This window comes from Pogona vitticeps, chromosome 4 (assembly GCF_051106095.1).
Source record: "Pogona vitticeps strain Pit_001003342236 chromosome 4, PviZW2.1, whole genome shotgun sequence".
NCBI lineage: Eukaryota > Metazoa > Chordata > Lepidosauria > Squamata > Agamidae > Pogona > Pogona vitticeps.
The window spans coordinates 120,963,757-120,982,982 of record NC_135786.1 but is presented as its reverse complement, the minus strand read 5'-3'; the positions used below and the strand labels follow the sequence as shown (position 1 = coordinate 120,982,982).

The window sequence follows — 19,226 nt, the reverse complement described above, 5'->3', positions numbered from 1 at the left end:
AGTCATTCTAGAAGATTTACTCCTCTTTATCTTATATGTGGGACCCTAAATTGGTAGCATGCGCGTGGCCTGATTAAATAAATCAATTCTGAATTAGCCAATTAACTAGAGTAGCTTGACAGTCTATTCAAGAAGCCAACGTACAGACAAATAGCCTTTTTATATTTTATTAAAAAGATAGAGATTAATTTGAAACACATTTAGATAATCCAATCTTTACACAAATAATCATTTCCAAATTACCCCAGCCGATACCAACAAACATTTCCTCTATAAAACGAAAATAACAACCAATCTAACTACATTTCTAAATAGGATTTTATCTTACGGTTAATTAGAAAAATAAGAGTCCTTTAGTAGCTTTTCCTCTGCTGAAATTCATGCTGCGTTCTGGCAGTCGTCCGAGCTGTGTCTCCGTCCATCTCCTCCTCTTTCTCTCTTCTCTCATCTTTCTTAAATTAGCAAGTTATGTCCTTGTCCGCCGGAGTTGAGAGGTCATCTTGCCCTTCTTGATTTTTTTTCTTTAGCTGGAGAAGAACTGACCTTGTACATTTTTCTCTTAATTAGCACCTGGACACAAGCCGATTTCTAGCTTTTTCGTTGCTGCTCTGAAATAAATCCTATGAAATACATCTCTATTCTATTTTCATAATCAAATTCATGACACTGTGCATTACCAGTTTTAACCTACGTCGAAGAACATATTTTAAAGAAGTAACCAGAGGCCAACTGCAAATCACTAACACACTAAATAAGACTCTGACCAGCTAACCGCTAAGACTTCAACTGACCACCAAGAACGAAAGGGGTTGTGATGAGATGGGTTTTTGAGTTAAAATCTTGTAAGGAATATGGGGTTTGTAATTAAGAAATGAGCAAGAGAGGTTCCATCTTGTTTCTTTGTATAAAGTATCTATGCTATGCTGACAGGTTGTTTTCTAGGCGAGCAGAGAAAATGTTATTCTGAGAGCCTGAGAAAAGGACTCGGTGTGATTAGATAGATGGAAATTGTTGTGACTCTTTGATAAACCACAGTACCCAAATAACATCTGGTGTGTATGGGAAAGAAGTCATGTGGTGCAACAGGACTGTTTGCCTAGTAACGAACTCTGATTGTATGACATCGTGGGAAGGTGCGATAAGCCCTTGCCAGCTACTCTTGAAAAAGGAACTTTTTGCCTATGGACATTGTCTTTCAAGACCGGCTCTTCAGTCATTCGTGACTCACCCTAATGTCTTTCATGACCAACCCTGAAGTCTATCGTGACCAATATTTACATGGACTGATCCTTATACTACACTGGATTACCCTTGGACCTATGGGCTTTTTCCTAAGGACTATGAATTATTTCTCTATGGGCTCTTACTTTTGGAATACTTCATATGAAGTAATTTTCTAAGGACAATGGGACACTTACTGAATTTTTCTTTTTGGTACAGGATTTTTACTCTACAGAATCACTGAGGACTATAGCCTTTTTATAACATGTTTGGATTATTTTGTTTTTCCTGATGAATTACTGGACTGGAACTGTTGTTATTCTTTTCAATGGATTTTTGTATTTTTGTAAGGTTTTTGAACACTTTTCTATTTTTCATGTTTTCTTTGCCTCACTACAGAGTTGTAAATAACTAACACAATGTTTATTTACTTGCCTTGGCTTAGTTTGGTTTTGATACCTAGAAACATGCTTATTTTTTTAAATAAAATAATGATTATAAAAATCAATTGGTTTCCTGAACAGTACACTTGTCTTAGGGTCATCTGAGAGTGCTGCCTCGGCCTAGCATACTTAAGGAGTCCTGCCTGTGGTGCAAGTTAAGTCTAAGGACTACAAAGTCCACATGTTTTTCTAACAGTAATATCTGAGAGTACAAGGGTGTTCTTATGTGGACAGACTTGTAAGAAGGAGGGTTGTAGCACGGCTAGCTGAGCTCCAGGATTCCCTCAGCCTATTTTAGCGTGTGCAAACTCCTGATTACTCTCTGTCCAGGCTTTCACGCGTGCTTTCGAGCGCCGTGTTTGCTAGCAGGGGTGGACAAAGAGCAGGCAAGCACCAAGCTCCACTCCTTCTATGTTTTTATTTTTTATCTATTAAGCTTTTAGAAATAAGTTTTTTATTGCTTGCAGTTTTTATTATTTAAGAGTAAGCTGCTGTCACCTGCTTATCATTGTTTTACTGTGATTTTAACTGCCTACTCCATTAACAAACCACTCTCGTCAAGTTGCTCGCTGTCAAAATAAGCCTTTTTCTGAATGCTGAAGTTTTTATTTTTTTTAATATATTTTAAATTTTAAATACATTTTTAATTCTATTTCAAATATTTTATATTTTAATTGGAGATTGTTGTCAGTGAGAGGAGAAATTTGCCTTCAATCTGCAATCAGCAAATTCCCAAACTCCTACCGAACTAAAACTCAGGGTAATTAGGGAGAATGGGAAATAAACGTCACAGATCAAGCCCAAGTTACCACCCAGTGAGGACACTGTGGCTGCCAAAGGATCTGCGGGCCACGGGTTAAGACTCTATGGTCTAGTATATATACAGGGTACACATTTGGAATGCTGCCAATTTCAAGCAACAGTGTATGTTTGTTATGGACAAGGGAAAGGTGTAATGGGGAAAAATCTGCTTGAACCTTTGAATGCTTTCCAAATTCTTCAACAGACAACTCCAAGCATAATGACATATGGCCCCAGCACAGCATGCCTCCTTGTATAACCTACATGATAATTCAATTTATGTTCTCATCAGCAGGAGTTCAGGGAACTTTATGGGTGTTGAGAGCTAAAATTAGCTGCTTAGTAATTTATTATTTTAGTAGCTCATTTCTATACTCAAATGAGGTATCATTTTTATATTTTATTAATCCAAAGTTGCCATTTTAAAGTAGTTACAGTAGTATCAAGTCGAATGCTCCTCACATTCAGTAATGATGGGACAGGTGGCCATGCTTTCTAATTAGAGATTCTCCCTTTCTTTTTCAGACTATATGGATGTTTCACTGAAAAAGATAAAAGTATAATCTATTTTTAAAAAGCCAAGTCTTAAAGCAGGCTGAGAGGAGTAAAAAAACAACAACTCATGAGCACCAATAAAAGCCTTTCAAATTGATTTATGATGGCCTCAAACTGGAATCACTCCAGGCAATATTGTCTATCTTGGATTGTACATTTAAAGTGCTCTGTGACATTCAGACAATTCCAGTAATGATCAATGCCAAGAAGAGATCAGGAAAACAGTGATAGCTCTGCCAATTCCCCTTGATTCTACTCTGTTAGTTTTCCTGCCAAAACAGCAAGAAATCTCAGCTAAAAGTAACATCAACTTTTGACCTACAATGATCTATCCCCAATGTTTACAGACAGCAAATCATTTTAAAAGGACCGTCATGGCTGAGAGGGGGGAGCTGAGAAGAATGGACAAACACAGATATAATTTGAGACATCAAAAACCATCAACTAATTCAAAAAATAAAATGGAATTGAACACTTAAGCACTTCAGTAGAGCACTAATCATGTGTATCTTGTCCAAACATACACCCCATGATATAATAGAATACAAATTTGAATCTGCTGGAAAGAGGTAAAAAGGTGGGTGTCTTCTTCCCATTTGTCTTCTCCAGAATTTTCCTTTTAAGATCACAAGAATATTGCACTGTGATGAATTTTTCTGCATATACTCTCCAGTGGAGAAAAGCCTCCATCCCACAATCCAACCTTTAACCATTTCAACATCAATTTCTATCAGTAGTGTACTGTATATTTTTCAAGTGGCTTGTCAACAACAGCAGTTCTCTGTGGATGCATTATCTCTGAGTGCATCAGAAAGCAAAGGGAGCAGTAGATGAAAAAGCAATGATAGCCTGGTTCCTTAATTTCTGAACTGAACAGCTATTCTATGGCTAGAGGTTACATATGACATTCATCAAGCTACAGGGACATTTTTATTGACTTGTCTGAAGCTCTTCATGGACAGGCCAGTAAAAACCCCATTAAACAAACTACTATTAAAAACACATAAAATGCCTCATTTAAGATTTCAGTCAACTGGGCCTACTGGAAAAGGAAAGGGAAGAGAATTATTGATAGATTTAATATTTTACTTACGTACTTATTTATTTATTTATTTATTTATTTATTTATTTATTTATATTTATAACCCGCCATATAGACAGATTGTGTGTGTGTGTGTGTGTGTGTGTAATTTCATTCGATTCATTATTTTAAAGAACTAGAGATTTATGTATAACATAATGAAATAAGCATTTTCTCTCATGTTTGCAACTGATGGATACTTTTAGAAGTATGTTCCTTTGAAATAGTAGAAATTATTTCAATAAAATCTGAAAAATGATTGCAATTATAAATAGGTCTCTAATAAAAACAAAGAAGTTACTTACCTTTAGCTCTCGTTCTTCAAGTGGTCATCTGTGAATTTACACTAATGGGTTAATCTGCACCTGAACAGAGCAGCCTTGGAAGCTTCTATAGCTTTAAGCACTTGGTGCCGGGACCTCCCCTACACTGGCTATATAACTCCGCCTTGGGACCCAATGCCTCAGTTCCAAGGAACTGACCACCACTACCCAGCATGCAGTGGCACACATGATAGACAGTGGGGAGGAGTGCGGGGAGTGTGAATTCACAGATGATCACTCGAAGAAACAGAGTTACAGGTAAGTAATTTCTTTTTCTCCTTCATGGTCTCTCTGAATGCACACTAATGGGTGACTGGCAAGCTAACCAAGAGGAGGGACGTCACGAAAGTGCACAAGACACCAGGATAGCTCGACCTACCACAGCCTCAGCCTATGCTCAGACATCCAGGCGGTAGTGTGAGATGAAGATAGATGGAGTGGCACATGTGGCAGCGCGGCAGACATCTGCGATGTCTACTCCATGGAGAAAGGCTGTTGAGGATGCTATATTTATTTTTATTTATTTATTTATTTTATTTATATCCCGCCTATCTGGTCGTGTGAGGACCACTCTAGGCAGCTAACAACATAAGAATAGAACAATAAAATAGGTCTAGTAGAGTGAGCTCTCACTGATTTTGGAAGAGGAGTCTCTCTGCCAGGTGACAGGCAGGAGAGATAGACTGGACTATTCATCTAGAAATGTTCTGAGAGGAAGCCAGTGCTCCGGAGGAGTAGACAGCAAAGGTGACAAAGAGACATTGTGAGGCACGAAAAGTGGTTGTGCGGTGCACATATGACAGAACACGCTTCACGTCTAGAGCGTGCAGGGCTGTCTCAGGAAGGACAGTTGGCTGGTTCAAATGGAAGGCAGAAGATACCTTAGGCAAGAAGGTAAGGTCTGGCCATCAGGCTACTTGCGGAAAGGAGGTTCTGCTTTTAGTGTAGCCAGTCCTCCAGCCCTGCGAACTGAGGTTATTGCCAGGAGAAAGGAAGTCTTGACAGTTAGCAACTGGAGCAATGCTGACGCCAAGGGCTGAAAAGGAGGCACCATAAGCTGCCAAAGAACTAATTGGAGAGATCACTGAGGTGTTAGTGGTCTTATAGGCAGGGTGCATATTTTCCAGGCCTTGGAGAAATAGCTTGAAGGTAGAACGGGCCAGTCCCAAGCGAAACAGGTGTAGGAGAAACTGAAGGAGTGTGTCCAGAGACGGTGGCCTGGTAGGCGAATGTTGTCTTGATGCAAAGTGACAGAACGCCTACCAATTATAGGAGTAGGTCCAAGGTGGTAGGTTTGCCAGCATGACCGAGCATGTCTGTTACAGTCGGGGAAGTCTCCAAGCCGTCAAGTGGAGGGACTTGAGGTCTGGATGAAATACCTGAGCTCTGCCTCGAGACAGTAGATGAGGGACCAGCTGCAGCCTGATGTATCCTGCAGGATCGAGAAACAAGGTTGGTGAGGTGACCACGGGGGTATAAGTATGACGTTTGCATTCTCTTGTCGAATTTGAACAACAGCCTTTGAAGTAAGGGGAAAGTGGAAACATGTAAAGGTGGCCCCGTGAACAATTCATCAGGAAAGCGTACCCCAGGGAGTTGCGGCTGATGCCGGCTTGGGAGCAGAACATGGTCCACTTCTTGTTCATCCAAGATGCGAAAACATCTATGTCCGGAGTCCCCAACACCGACAGAGGCGGCGAAAGATGGCATTGTTGAGAGCCCGCTCGTGAGGGCAGGACTGTAGTCTGCTGAGATGATCTACTATGGAATTGTTCTCGCCTGCCAAACATACACCTACTGGATAAATATGACGAGCATAACACCATTCCGAAAGGTTGATGGTGTGAAACAGAAGGCGTAACGAGTGCATGCTGCCCTGTTTGTTTATATAATAAAATGCAGTGGTATTGTCCGACGCGACCGAGACCACTTGACCACGGGTAGGGGCCCGAAGGCCTGAAAGGCATTGGTGATTCCCAGGAACTCCAGTACAGTACATTGATATGCAGGCCAGCTTTTATCGTGGACCAATGGCCGTGAACAGCATGTTGGCGTAAACAAGCCCCCTCATCCTGACGGGCTGGCAACCGCAGTTCACAGAACCAGCGGGGTCTAGAGACCAGTCTCCTATCTGTAGGTTGGGGGGGGGGATCTTCACCAGCCCAGTTGTGCAGCAAGCTCCAGAGTCACCTGGAGCAACATAGATGGGTGGTTGCAAGAAGAGTGAGAGAAACCAGGCTTGAAGGGGCTGCATCCCCAATCGAGCATGCTGTACCACAGCTGTGGTAGATGCCAACAGCCCCAGAAGTTGCTGGACCTGAAGGCAGGGACCAAGTGTTTGAAGAAAAGGAGCATAACCATGCATTTTACAATTTTGTTGTCAGGGAAAAAAAGGCTGCTTTCAAGAAAGCATCCAAAGTCACATTAATATAATTTACACGTTTGTGTAGGTTGCAAAGTCGACTTGTCTATTTTGACCTTTAGACTTAACACTGACAAAAGAGACAAGGACTTGTGTTTACAAACTTGTAACTTGGACTCAGCGACCAGGAGCCGGTTATTCAAATCTGGGTAAACAGTGATTTCTCCAACTGAAAACCTGAGAAAGCCTTGACATGCTAGCATTGCTAGCATGAAAATGAGCATCTTACAGTTCAATCACAGTAACCCAACTCCCTGGATGTAACATGTGAATAACAGAGTCCAAGGAAGCCCTACGGAATCTTCGTGGAGTAATAAAAGAATTCAGGCCTCCAAGATCAAGGATGGGCCCGAGGCCTCCATCCTTTTTGGGGATGGTGTAAAGGAACAATAGCAAGTCCTGAATTTCATCTTCCAAAGGGGGTGGCCTTAACGTGGCCTGTGACAGGGGGTAGAATGAATTCAGTGGCATAGCTGGTAGCTATGATCGGGAGTACCAAAGAGTTAGACATGAAGGAACACCAATTGGAAAGACAAGGGGTCAAACGGACTGATTGGTCAACGATAGAGAAGTCAGATGCAGCAAAGATACTACTTGTTTTGCAGTCCTGCCTGCGGTTTTGTTGGTCAGGGTGCTGCCTGCCCACATGTCTAGGGGGTGGCGGTTGGTAGCTTTGGGGCTGGAGCCTTTGATGTTCCTGGGATGCCCTAGGCTGGTAGGAACATCTCCAGGTACTCGAGGTTGTCACGCCGCAAATGACCGAAATGCCCTACACCATCAAACAGCAGGTCCTCGACCTGCCAGTTGTTTGGATGCTGGTTTTAAGGCATGCCGAGCAGCAATGCTCTTGTGACACGCCAGCCCCATTGGCTCCTGGTGATATGAGAAGCCCTGGCTGTGAAGGTGCACAGGAGCTACCTGAAGAATGGGCAATGCCAAATCCTATAAGTGGCGATGATAAGCGCCCATGGCAGTGGAGTGACTGGCTACATGGTGGCTAGAGAATAAAAACGCCAATTAAAGAATTCCTTATCTGTGTTCTCTGTATCATTTGGGAATATGAAGAACAACCTACTAATGGTAAAGGAGGGTGACTAACTGCGGCAACTGATAAGGGTGTAGGAAGGCTGGTTGGAAAATATTCCTCCCCCTCTGACTCTTGTGAGTCCCAACCTGAATAAGGCAAGTCCTTCTGACGATTAGGGGAGAAGTCTTTCTTATCATAAGCCTGACCAAGATCAGTCTCAAAACAGCCACAGGGATGGAGAGAGCTGAATGGGTTAACAGCGGGTTCGGTCGAACCTGCGGATACTTTGCTGCCGGAGCTGAGTTCGAGGGAGCACAACTCCTTCGAGGCGTAGGTGGAGGCACAAAGTGCTCTTCAGTCCGTGACTCAGAACAATGCCAGGTAGAGTGGGGTGGCGGCGGAAAAGGTGGCGGATAAGGCTCATAGCTCTTATACCAAAAAAAGCATGAGAGGACCCTATTGAGGAAAAATACTCGAGTCCACCTGATAGCCGCAGGGTTCTTGGGTCAACTCCTATGAGTCCTTTCCCTATGAGCCTACACTGACACCGGTGGCTGAGGTGAGACCGCAGGCTGCTGTATGAACAAGCCCATTGATAAATGAGGGCTGTTTCATGCCAAATTATCAACCACCAAAAAGGTGTTTCTCCAGTCAGGAATATCACTGACAGGTAGGGATAGCAGCAGGAGCTTCAGCCCCCCTCCTTTTAAAGGCAAAGCTAGGGCTGCCGTATGTTGCTGGGAAACTTCGGCTTCAGCACCTAGCTCTTTCCAGAATTAGCAGCTGTGTGAACAAGCCCGTTGATAAATGAGGGTTGTTTCATGCCAATTCATCATCTCCAAAGAGGTGTTACCCCAGTCAGGCATATCACTGACAGGTGGGGCTGGCAGTGGGAGCTGCAGGGGACCCTTTCTTTCCCCAAAGACAAGTACAAGGCTTACCATATGTTGCTGGGACATCTTCGGCCTTGGCACCCAGCTCTCCAGAATTAGCAGCTGTGTGAACCAGCCCATTGATGAAGGAAGGCTGTTCTGCACTAAATTACCAACCTCCAAAGAGGTTTTTACCCCAGTCAGGAATATAACTGACAAGTTGGGGATGGCGGCAGGAGCTGCAGGGGGCCCTTTCTTCTTCCAAGGGCAAAGCTAGGGCTACTGGTGCCCAGCTCTCTGCAGACTTATCAGCTGTAAGGACGAGCCCATTGATGAAGGAGGGCTGTTTCTTGCCAAATTACCAACAACCTCCAAAGAGGTATTTACCCCAGTAAGGAATATCACTGACAAGTGGGGATGGCAGCAGGAGCTCCAGGGAGCCCTTGCAGACTTGGCTCAGATGCTATCCTCTTCTTTTTTGACACGAAGAGGAAGATTGCAAAGAGGTGGATAGCTGTTGTTCTTGAGCCTTGGGGTAGCCTTGTTAGGAAGGTAAAAGAGACCTTTTTTTAAAGAGAAAAGCCCTGGGGGCTCTAAAGCTGGCTTTGTAACGCTCTTACAAAGAATACACAACACCAGCTGGTGCTCTTCCCCCAGGCAGAAGAAATAACTTGTTACTGAAGAAAGAACAAGGGAGGTCAAAGGAAAAGAAAGATACAGAATAGAATTGTTTTTCACTTGCGAAGGTCCTAACGAAGCTGCTGCTACAGCGGCGGTCGAAAAAAGAACTGAGGCACTGGGTGCCGGGGAGGAGTCATATATCCGGTGTAGGGGAGGTCTCGGCACCAAGTGCTTAAAGCTCTAGAACAGGCTTGTCCAACCTTGGCCCTCCAGATGTTCTTGGACTTCAACTCCCAGAAGCCTTCAGCACCACCTCTGCTGGCCAGGATTTCTGGGAGTTGAAGTTCAAGAACATCTGGAGGGCCAAGGTTGGACAAGCCTGCTCTAGAAGCTTCCGAGGCTGCTCTGTTCAGGCGCAGATTAACCCATTAGGGTGCATTCACAGAGACCACGGAGAGCCTGTTATTATAGGTATTTTTGTGCCATTTCCTGCACCATGAATTTAACAAAAGGGTGTAAAATTAGGCTACCACAGGAAATCTTGGAAGTGTAAAAGTGGATGTTATGCTACCATACATATGCCTCCTGCAGTTCTGAGGTATTTCATTTTGAACTTAAATTTATGAAACATAGCACACACAAAAATCTCTTGCTGGTGAGGAGATATATTCCTAAGAAAGTAACTATATTTCTTTTTTTAACAATCTGTTCAAAGTCTGATAACTAGCTATATGTGATCAAGTTGGAACAAACTTATAACAACCCCAATAGGGCTTTCAAGGTAGGTGAGGTATTTAAAGAGTTCCACACCCCCAATGAGGATCCACAAAGTGGGGATTCAAACCCTGGTCTCCAGAGCCCTAGTCTGTCATTCTATCCAGTACACCAGACTGGGTACCACCAAGATCAATACTCTTAAGAAATTACTTTTATAAATCTGTAAGTCTTCCATGGTTTTGTTGCCTAGAAAATTCTAGATATTGTTGTTTGTCTACACACATCTGTCAATCTCTACTGAAAACTAGAGGGCTTATGCCCTTTAATGGTTTAAAATATATTTTAAAATATTACCAAACTGAAGTGTAAGGAGTGGGAACCTCAAAATATGGCAAAATTGCTCACTTCAACTCTACAAGTCACAAAAGGAATTCTAGGATATATCCATCCCACCACCCCTCAAAGTAATTGTAAATTATGTGGAAGGGGAGTTTCTGAGGATTGTGCACTGGAAAGCGCAAGTCTGCTGCAGCTTGATGTTTCCAACTCCTAAAGCAAGCAATCACATTAGTAGCCTCTTGCAATGCAACAATACGTGGTTTAACAGGAAAAGTAAACAGGGCAATTTGTATGGGATTGGTGATAAAAGACAAAACAGAATGAACTTGTCCTGCCAGAAAAGGTTGATTACCTGAGATGCACAGAGATTTCCTTTTGTGTTGTTGGCCTTTTGTGTAATTTCAATCATGTGGCCATCTTGGAACACATAGTTTTATGGGAGGGACTACTGACACGTGGTGGTGCTGTGGTTAAACTGCAGAAGCCTCTGTGCTGCAAGATCAGAAGACCAGCACTTGTAAGATCAAATCCATGCGACAGAGTATCCCAGCTCCTGCCAATTTAGCAGTTTGAAAGTGTGCTACTGTTTCCCCTCATGGTATCCTTAGTTTGATGACAGGAAGCAACAGCAACTGACTGGTTCTTATGCTCAGTTCAGTTACTTTACTGTCACGGCTGTTTTGTTGTTGTTGTTTCACTGATACAATGCCATCACTTTTACAAAACCAAACCAGAAAATCCATAATGCTGACATGTTACACACGTAGAATGCCGATACAAGCAATCCTCCCTTTTGAAATGTTGCTCAGTACATTCAAAGTCAGCCAATTAGTCACGGAAGTAATGGTAATAGCCCTTTGATTAAGGCTGCCTTTAAAGTGAATTGTGTTTGTGGCTCCTAGGGAAAAAAGCAGTAGCGAGGCAAGTCAGCCCATGCAAGAGTGCAGGAAACGGATCTGAATTCAATTTGAGAGGCAAATCTTATGGGCTGGATTTCTTCTGATTGTGACTAGTTGTTGAGATGGTGGGCAGTTGCTTCTGTTTCAGAAAAGGACAGGCTGCTACCCAATTCATTAGAAGAAGCTTACTTTGAAGTGTGCCAACAAGTGGATTTTAAGAAGCCAGCTTTTTCTCTTTTTTTCTTCTTTTTAGACTTTGCAAAAGCAAAGTAGAAGGGTCATGGTGCCTTGGCAAGCAGGACTGACATCTTTGCTCCACATTGTCATGATTTTTTTAATGACTTGTTTTAGCTTGGTTTTACTTCTATTTCTAGCAACTGTTTTATTGCTATATATTTTATTTCATGGAACACCCCCGAAGATCCCTGTTTATACTGTGATTTAAAAGTGAAATATACTGTATAAATAACAAACAAATAAACAATTAAAAGTTATTCCACAATAAGTCCATCATCATCATCATCATCATCATCATCATCATCATCATCATCATCATCATCATCATCATCATCATCATCATCATCATCATCATCATCAAGTATTGAGATACTGTCACCCATGCTTCATGTTGAGTATTGAATCTGCTCCATAGAAGGCACTGTTATAGCCAGGCTATCAAAGTACATCTGCTTGGATGAGAGGCGTTGACTCAGCTGTCAGTAACAGTATCAATGGAATCAAGATGAAAGACAGCTGCAGTACCTGTACAGCCTTGGTAACTCTGGCCTTATCACTAGACAATAAAAGGGTTCGCTTCCAAACTGTCAGCAGGAGTTAGATTAGTGTACTTGCTGTTTGAAACATGAGAAGAGAAGACTCCCTGGAAAAGACCCTGATGATGGGAAAATGTGAATGCAAAAGGAGAAGGGCAAGACAGAGGACGAGATGGATGGACAGTGTCACTGAAGCTACCAACATGAATTTGACTGAACTCCAGGAGGCAGTGGAAGAGAGGAGCGCCTGGTGTGCTCTGGTCTATGAGGTCACGAAGAGTCAGACACAACTTAATGACTAAACAGCAACAAACTATGTTTTAGTTTTGGTGGATGATAACACACACTTTTCATTCTGCTTCCTTATGAAAAATAAGGCAGAAGTATTTGATCATTTCAAAGAATGGTTGCATTTTGTGGAGATGAGCTATAACCAGAAGGTGGGCCAGCTGCAGACAGAGTCAGAGTTTGTCTGGAAAGTTCCAGATGTGGTTGACAAAAATGGGGATACATCATAGAAAAACAAGCCCCTATTCTCCATTTCACTAGAAGCCAACATGGATATGTCAAGAACAAATTATGCCAAACTAATCTTATCTCATTTTTTGATCAGGTAACCTCCCTAGTACGAATGCTGTAGATGTAATACAGCTTGACTTCAGCAAAGCCCTATGATATTTAGATTAGCAAACTAACTAGGTGTGGCCAGAATTGTCAAGTGGATACACAGCTGGTTACAGAATTATATGCAGAGAGTACTTATCAATGGCTACTTCTCAAACTGGAATAAGATAACGTATGGTACCCCAAGGCTTAACCCTAGGCCTGGTCTCTTCAACCTTTTTATTAATGACTTGGATGAGGGAGTGCAGGGAATACCTACCAGATTTCTGTATGACACAAAATTGGGTAGAATAGACAATACCTCGGAAGACAGGAACAAAATTCAAAAATATCTTGATAGGCTGGAGCACTGGGTTGAAAGCAACAGAATGAAATTTAAGAGGGATAAATGCAAAGTTCTACATTTAAAGAAAAACCAAATGCAACGTTTACAAGTTTGGGGATACTTGGCTTACGAATACTACAAGTGAGAAGAATCCTGTAATTCATGTAGATCAAAAACAGTGTGATATAGCTGCAGAAAATGCAAATATGATTTTAGGATCCATTAACAGTAGTCTCCAAATCCCATGAGGTACTAGTTCCCCTCTATTCAGCACTGGATAGGCCTCAAAATACTGTGTCCAGTTGTGGACTCCACACTATAAGAAGAATGCCAACAAATGAGCAAGTTCAGAGGAGAGCAACAAGAATGATCAGGGGACTGGAAATCCAGATGTATGAAGAAAGATTGAAAACACTGGGCATGTTCAGCCTTGAGAAATTATGACTGAGGGGAGGTGTGACAGCACTTTTCAAATACTTGAAAGGTAGTCCTACAGAGTAGGGGCAGGATCTGTTAACGATCAGCCCAGAGTGTAGGATACCTAATAATAACTTCGATATCAGGGTCAAGATGGCAGCATGTGAGCAGCTTTAGTCGGCAGCTCCCTCAGTTTTTGTTTGTTTTTGACCTTATCTCATTTGGATTACCCTGACCTTCAAATTCCTTCATCCAAGTTTCAAACTTGGAGTGTTTTGCCTCTCCCTTCCTCATTCAAACTCTCCTGTTTGAGTTATTGTTTGGGTTGTATGGCTGGGTCACTGCTTGAACTATTCCCTTATACTACCTAGTGAGGCTTCGTCTCCATTTGTAGCAATGGGAAAGAAGAAAAGACCTAGAAATTCAAATTTCTAAGTGTAGGTGACAACAAGGCTGCTTCTTTGTACAGTGGGGTCTCGACTTAAGAACTTAATCCGTATTGGAAGGTGGTTCTCAAGTCGAAAAGTTCTTAAGTCGAATCTGCATTTCCCATAGGAATGCATTGAAAACCATTTAATCCGTATCTGCTCTTTTCTGTCCATAGAAACTAATGGGAAGCTGCTATTCTGCCTTCTGCCACTAGAGGGGGATATTTTCTTTCTTTTCCCCCTTAGGTTCAGGGAAGGCAGGGAACACTAAAGGCAGCACTTTAGAACTCTTTTTTTTTAAAAAACGAAGCCAATTTTAAATAATGTTTTAAAGCATGTTGTGCTGATTTTTTCAGCACAAAGGCACTCAGGCAGGCTTTTTAGGTGCTGAGCAAGCCTCCGGAAGCCTGCTCAGAGCCAGCCGATCAGCTGTTAGGCGGGGAGAGGAGCGGGGAAAACCACAAAATGGCTGCCAGGCTCTTTCTGGGTGTCGGCTTTTAGCTCTTTCCTGCTCTTTTTCCTGTGGTTTGGGGGCTACCAAGGCCTGGTAAGTGACTTTATTTAACAGTACAGTATTTATTTTTAAGTTTCTGACCCCTTTCCCCCCTCCAGAAGCCTCTAAGGGGAGGGAGGGGGGACTTTTTTCCCTGTTCGTAACTCGAGGGAAGTTCACATGTCGAGTCCTTACTTTCCCTATAGGGCAGGTTCGTAACTCGAATTGTTCGCAAGTTGGGTCGTTCGTAAGTCGAGACCCCACTGTAGCTCTTTCACCCCAGCAATTAGAGAGTATGTGTCATTGTCTTAGGCTTCGGAACTGCCTCCTTCTGCTTTGGAGTGAGTGTGTGTGTGTTTGCAGGGAGGTAAGGTGCTGTTTTCTGCTTTTTAAAAACTGTTCTGGGTGTTTTTGCAGCATGGCTTTTTGCTGGGGGAGTTACGTTTCTGTGCTTGAATGGGCCTTGCAGTGTGGATTTAAAATGTGAAAAGTAGACTGTAATATTAAATTAAAAATAAATGTGAAAATTAGACTCAAATTTTTAAATGTAGAATTTATTTATTTATTTTTGCATTCTATGGCTTCTAGGGTTTGTGTACTGTGACCTCTCTGTTGTTTTAAAATGTGTGGGTTTAAAATGTGACTCCAAAGTTTTTTTGTTTTAAAATCAAAACATTTTCTGCGAGGGGTTGCTGTGGTGGCTGGCATGGTGCAAAATGGAGTTTAGACTCCCAAATCTTTTTGTTTTAAAATCATGGAGTAAACTGGGGTTTACACTCAAGTCTCTCCCCCCATTGTCTTCCCCCCCCTCTCTTTCTGTGTTCTCTTTTTGTGCTGAGGGGAGTCTGTTTGCTGTAACAAGGTGTTGGTGGGTGGGTTTAAAATGTATTTGGTTTTAAATTGTGTTTGGTTTTAAAATGTGTTTTGTTTAAAAGGTGTTTGGTTTGGTATAAAATGTGCTTAGTTTAAAAGGTGCTTGGTTTGGTGGTGCTTGGTTTAAAAGGTGTTTCATTTAAAAGTTGCTTGGTTTGGTTTTAAATGTGTTTTGTTGAAAAGGTGTTTGGTTTGGTTTGGTTTAAAATATGTTTTTTTGTTTAAAAGGTGCTTGGTTTGCTTTAAAAGGTGCTTGGTTTAAAATGTCTTTTGTTTAAAAGGTGCTTTGTTTGCTGTAAAATGTGTTTTGTTTAAAAGGTGCTTGATTTGGTTTAAAATGTGCTTGGTTTAAAAAGTGTTTGATTTAAATGGTGTTTTGTTTAAAAGGTGTTTTAGACTCCAAACTCTCCCCCCCCCAATCTTCTTTCTCTCTATCTTCTCTCTTTTTGTGCTCAGCAGCACAAACCTTTGTCTGAGGGGTCTCTGTGCCCCAGTGATGATCTTCTTTCTTTCCTCTTTTCCCCATTATTCCTTCCTTCCCTCCCTCCCCCCTTCCTGCCTTTTTTCAGCCTTTTTCTGCTTTAAGTCATCTTAGATTAAAAGAAGAAAAATTCTCCCCCTAGTGGTAGAAGACAAATTAACTGCCTTTGCATTCGTTCTTACGGGAACGAATGCTTCAACTTGTAACTGGCGCCTCTATTGTTTAGTCGTTTCCGACTCTTCATGACCCCGTGGACTAGAGCACACCAGGCCCTCCTGTCTTCCACTTCCTCCCGGAGTTGGGTCAAATTCATGTTGGTCGCTTCGATGACACTGTCCAACCATCTCATTCTGTCCAACCTTTCTCCTCCTGCCTTCACAGTTTCCTAACATCAGTGTCTTTTCCAGGGAGTCTTCTCTTCTCATGAGATGGCCAAAGGATTGGAGCCTCCGCTTCAGGATCTGTCCTTCCAGTTAGCACTCAGGGTTGATTTCCTTTAGAATGGATAGGTTTGTTCTCCTTGCAGTCCAGGGGACCCTCAAGAGCCTCCTCCAGCACCACAATTCAAAAGAATCAATTCTTCAGCGGTCAGCTTTCTTTATGGTCCAGCTCTCGCTTCCATACATCACTACAGGAAAAACCATAGCTTTGACTATTCGGACTTTTGTCGGCAAGGTGATGTCTCTGCTTTTTAAGATGCTGTCTAGGTTTGTCATCACTTTCCTCCCAAGAAGCAGGCTTCTTTTAATTTTGTGGCTGCTGTCACCATCTGCAGTGATCATGAAGCCCAAGAAAGTAAAATTTGTCACTGCCTCCATATCTTCCCCTTCTATTTGCCAGCTTGTACTTCTGGGAGTTCTCGGTCCACATACTGCTGAAGCCTACCTTGTAGGATTTTTAGCATAACCTTGCTAGCATGTGAAATGAGTGCAATTGTGTGGTAGTTGGAGCATTCTTTGGCACTGCCCTTCTTTGGGATTGGGATGTAGACTGATCTTTTCCAATCATCTGGCCACTGTTGAGTTTTCCAAACTTGCTGGCATATTGAATGTAGCACCTTAACAGCATCATCTTGCACCTCTACATACAACCAAAAAACAGCCAGAAGGGATTAAACAGGTTTCAATGCATTTCAATGGGAAATGCTGATTTGACTTACAACCATTTTGATCTTCTGGAATGGATTATGGTCATAAATCGAGGCACCACTGTACTGGCTGAAAATTCTGTTCATCACTCAGTCAGAATTTTTAATAGCATCATATGAGATGAATTTTCGATCGTGGAAACTTTTTGCATTGCAACTAGTTGCTAAATTTGGATTCTCAGAAGAGTATGTGAGACAACTTGGCCTACCTGCTGCAAAACATTTACTGAAACAGAGACCGTCCAACCACTGGGTTCAAACGGAGTTAGGTCTGTTAGGCACCCTAAAAACGGCCCCTTTATATAAGAACATTCTATCCTTGCCTTTGAATCTTCCATTTTATTTCGCTAATCTAATGAGTTCTGATTATAGAAAAGCTTTTATTCAGGCATGTTTTGATATATTACCACTAGCCAGTTTATTAGGCCGCTATACACAAATTCTGTATCACGAATTTGTTGTAGTGATAAAAAATCAGTGGAGAATTTGGCACATGTAGTGCTCTATTGTCCACTATTAGACACCTATCACGAAAGACTCCTTAACCCTATTTTACAAAAAGGTAAAGGTAAAGGTTCCCCTTGACAATTTTTGTCCAGTCGTGTCCGACTCTAGGGGGCGGCGCTCATCCCGCTCTTCAAGCCATAGAGCCAGCGTTTGTCCGAAGACAATCTTTCCGTGGTCACATGGCCAGTGTGATTTAGACACGGAACGCTGTTTACAAAAACATTCTAGTAATTCTGAACAAGAAAAACTCAAGATTCTACTTTCTGACAGAGAGAAACATGTCACTTTCCGAATGGCACGGTTTATCTCTTCATTGATAAAAATGAAATCTGTATCCCCCCCCCTACCAATTAAGTCAATACTTAAGTAAGTACATCTTTGGGGTTATTCCCCCCACGATAAATGCTTGCAGCTGGCATTAGTTAATTTTTTCCATCTGTCTTTGCCCTCTCCTTAGATGTCAAAATTTTGTGCTGTAATAAAAATCAACCCGATTCTAAGTGGCTTTTAATATTTTATTGTTCTATAGTTTAATGGAGTATATTATATTATTTATATTGTTTATATTGTTTTATATTGTTTTATCCAATATATGTTGCCTGTGTGCCACACAATAAACTTATTTTGCTTGCTTGGTAATAATGGGCTCAAACTAGAAGAAGCCAGATTTAGGCTGATTATCAGGATAAACCTCCTAACTGTAAGACTAGTATGGCAATGGGAAATGAAAAAATTAGACAACCATCTGTCATATCTGCTTTGATTTGTATTCTTGCATTGAGCAGTGGGTTAGAGTCAATGGCCTTATAGGCCCCTTCAAACTTAATTATTCTTTGATTCTACAGCTTTCTGATTAGTGAAGTCAAAGAAGAAAAGCAGTTTAAAAGCTTTAGTTGATGCTGTAGAAGTAGTGATGTCATCCCTCATTAAGTCACCTCCATAATGTAATTCCAAGTAGTGGAGCTAGATGTTTGTTTTCTGGATTTAATTGTTCAGTAGGTCAAGTTGAGCCATCCAGGGCATCCCCTTCTCCTGTTTTATTGGATTGGTTTCAGCCAGTAACATCTGACGAGGTTGACAGGGATTCCTCATTGTAGGCCCACCACCTTCTCTCTTGATTCTTGCACATCTTAGATATTGAAAGCAGCCAAGGAAACTACTATGGAATGTGTCTTTCATATCACCAATATTTTGTTGCAGGAAGGGGTTTTACCCTCCTGCTTAAAAGAAACAATGATTAGGCCCAGTTTGAAAAAAGGTTAATCTACCGACAGACAATCTGAACAATTTATTTTATTTATTTATTTATTTATTTATTGGACTTATATACCGCCCCATAGCGCTACAAGCACTCTCCGGGCGGTTTACAATTTTTTAATTATACAGGCTACACATTGCCCCCCCAGCAAGCTGGGTACTCAATTTCAGTTCCATCAGAAATATTCCATTTACTGGTAAGCTGATCAAGAGGGTAAGTGGCAGATCACTTGCAGGCATTCCTGGAGAACACTGACTCCATAGATCCATTTCAGCCTGGGTTCAAGCCCCAGCATGGCACAGAGACGGCACTTTTCACAAAGCAAGATGATCTTTGCAAGGAGGCCTGCTGACCCTGCTGGTTATCTTCTCTCAGCCGCCTCTTATACTGTTGACCATGGTATCCTCCACAATAGACTATTGGGGCTATGGATTGGTGATTTTGCGATAAGTTGGCTGTAGTCCTTCCTTAATGGCTGACTTCAGAGAGTGCAGGTAGGGAAGACTATTCCAACCCCGTGTATCCTCAACTGTGGGGTTCCACAGGGGTTGATAATCTCCTCAATGTTGTTTAACATAT

The 19,226-nt window shown here is 42.0% G+C and overlaps 1 protein-coding gene across 6 annotated transcripts in view; it reads right to left on the bottom strand.

Moving 5' to 3' along the window:
* Positions 1–19,226, bottom strand: part of COP1 (COP1 E3 ubiquitin ligase) — a 333,778-nt gene that overhangs the window by 69,780 nt on the left and 244,772 nt on the right. The gene's annotated exons all lie outside the window — the stretch shown is intronic.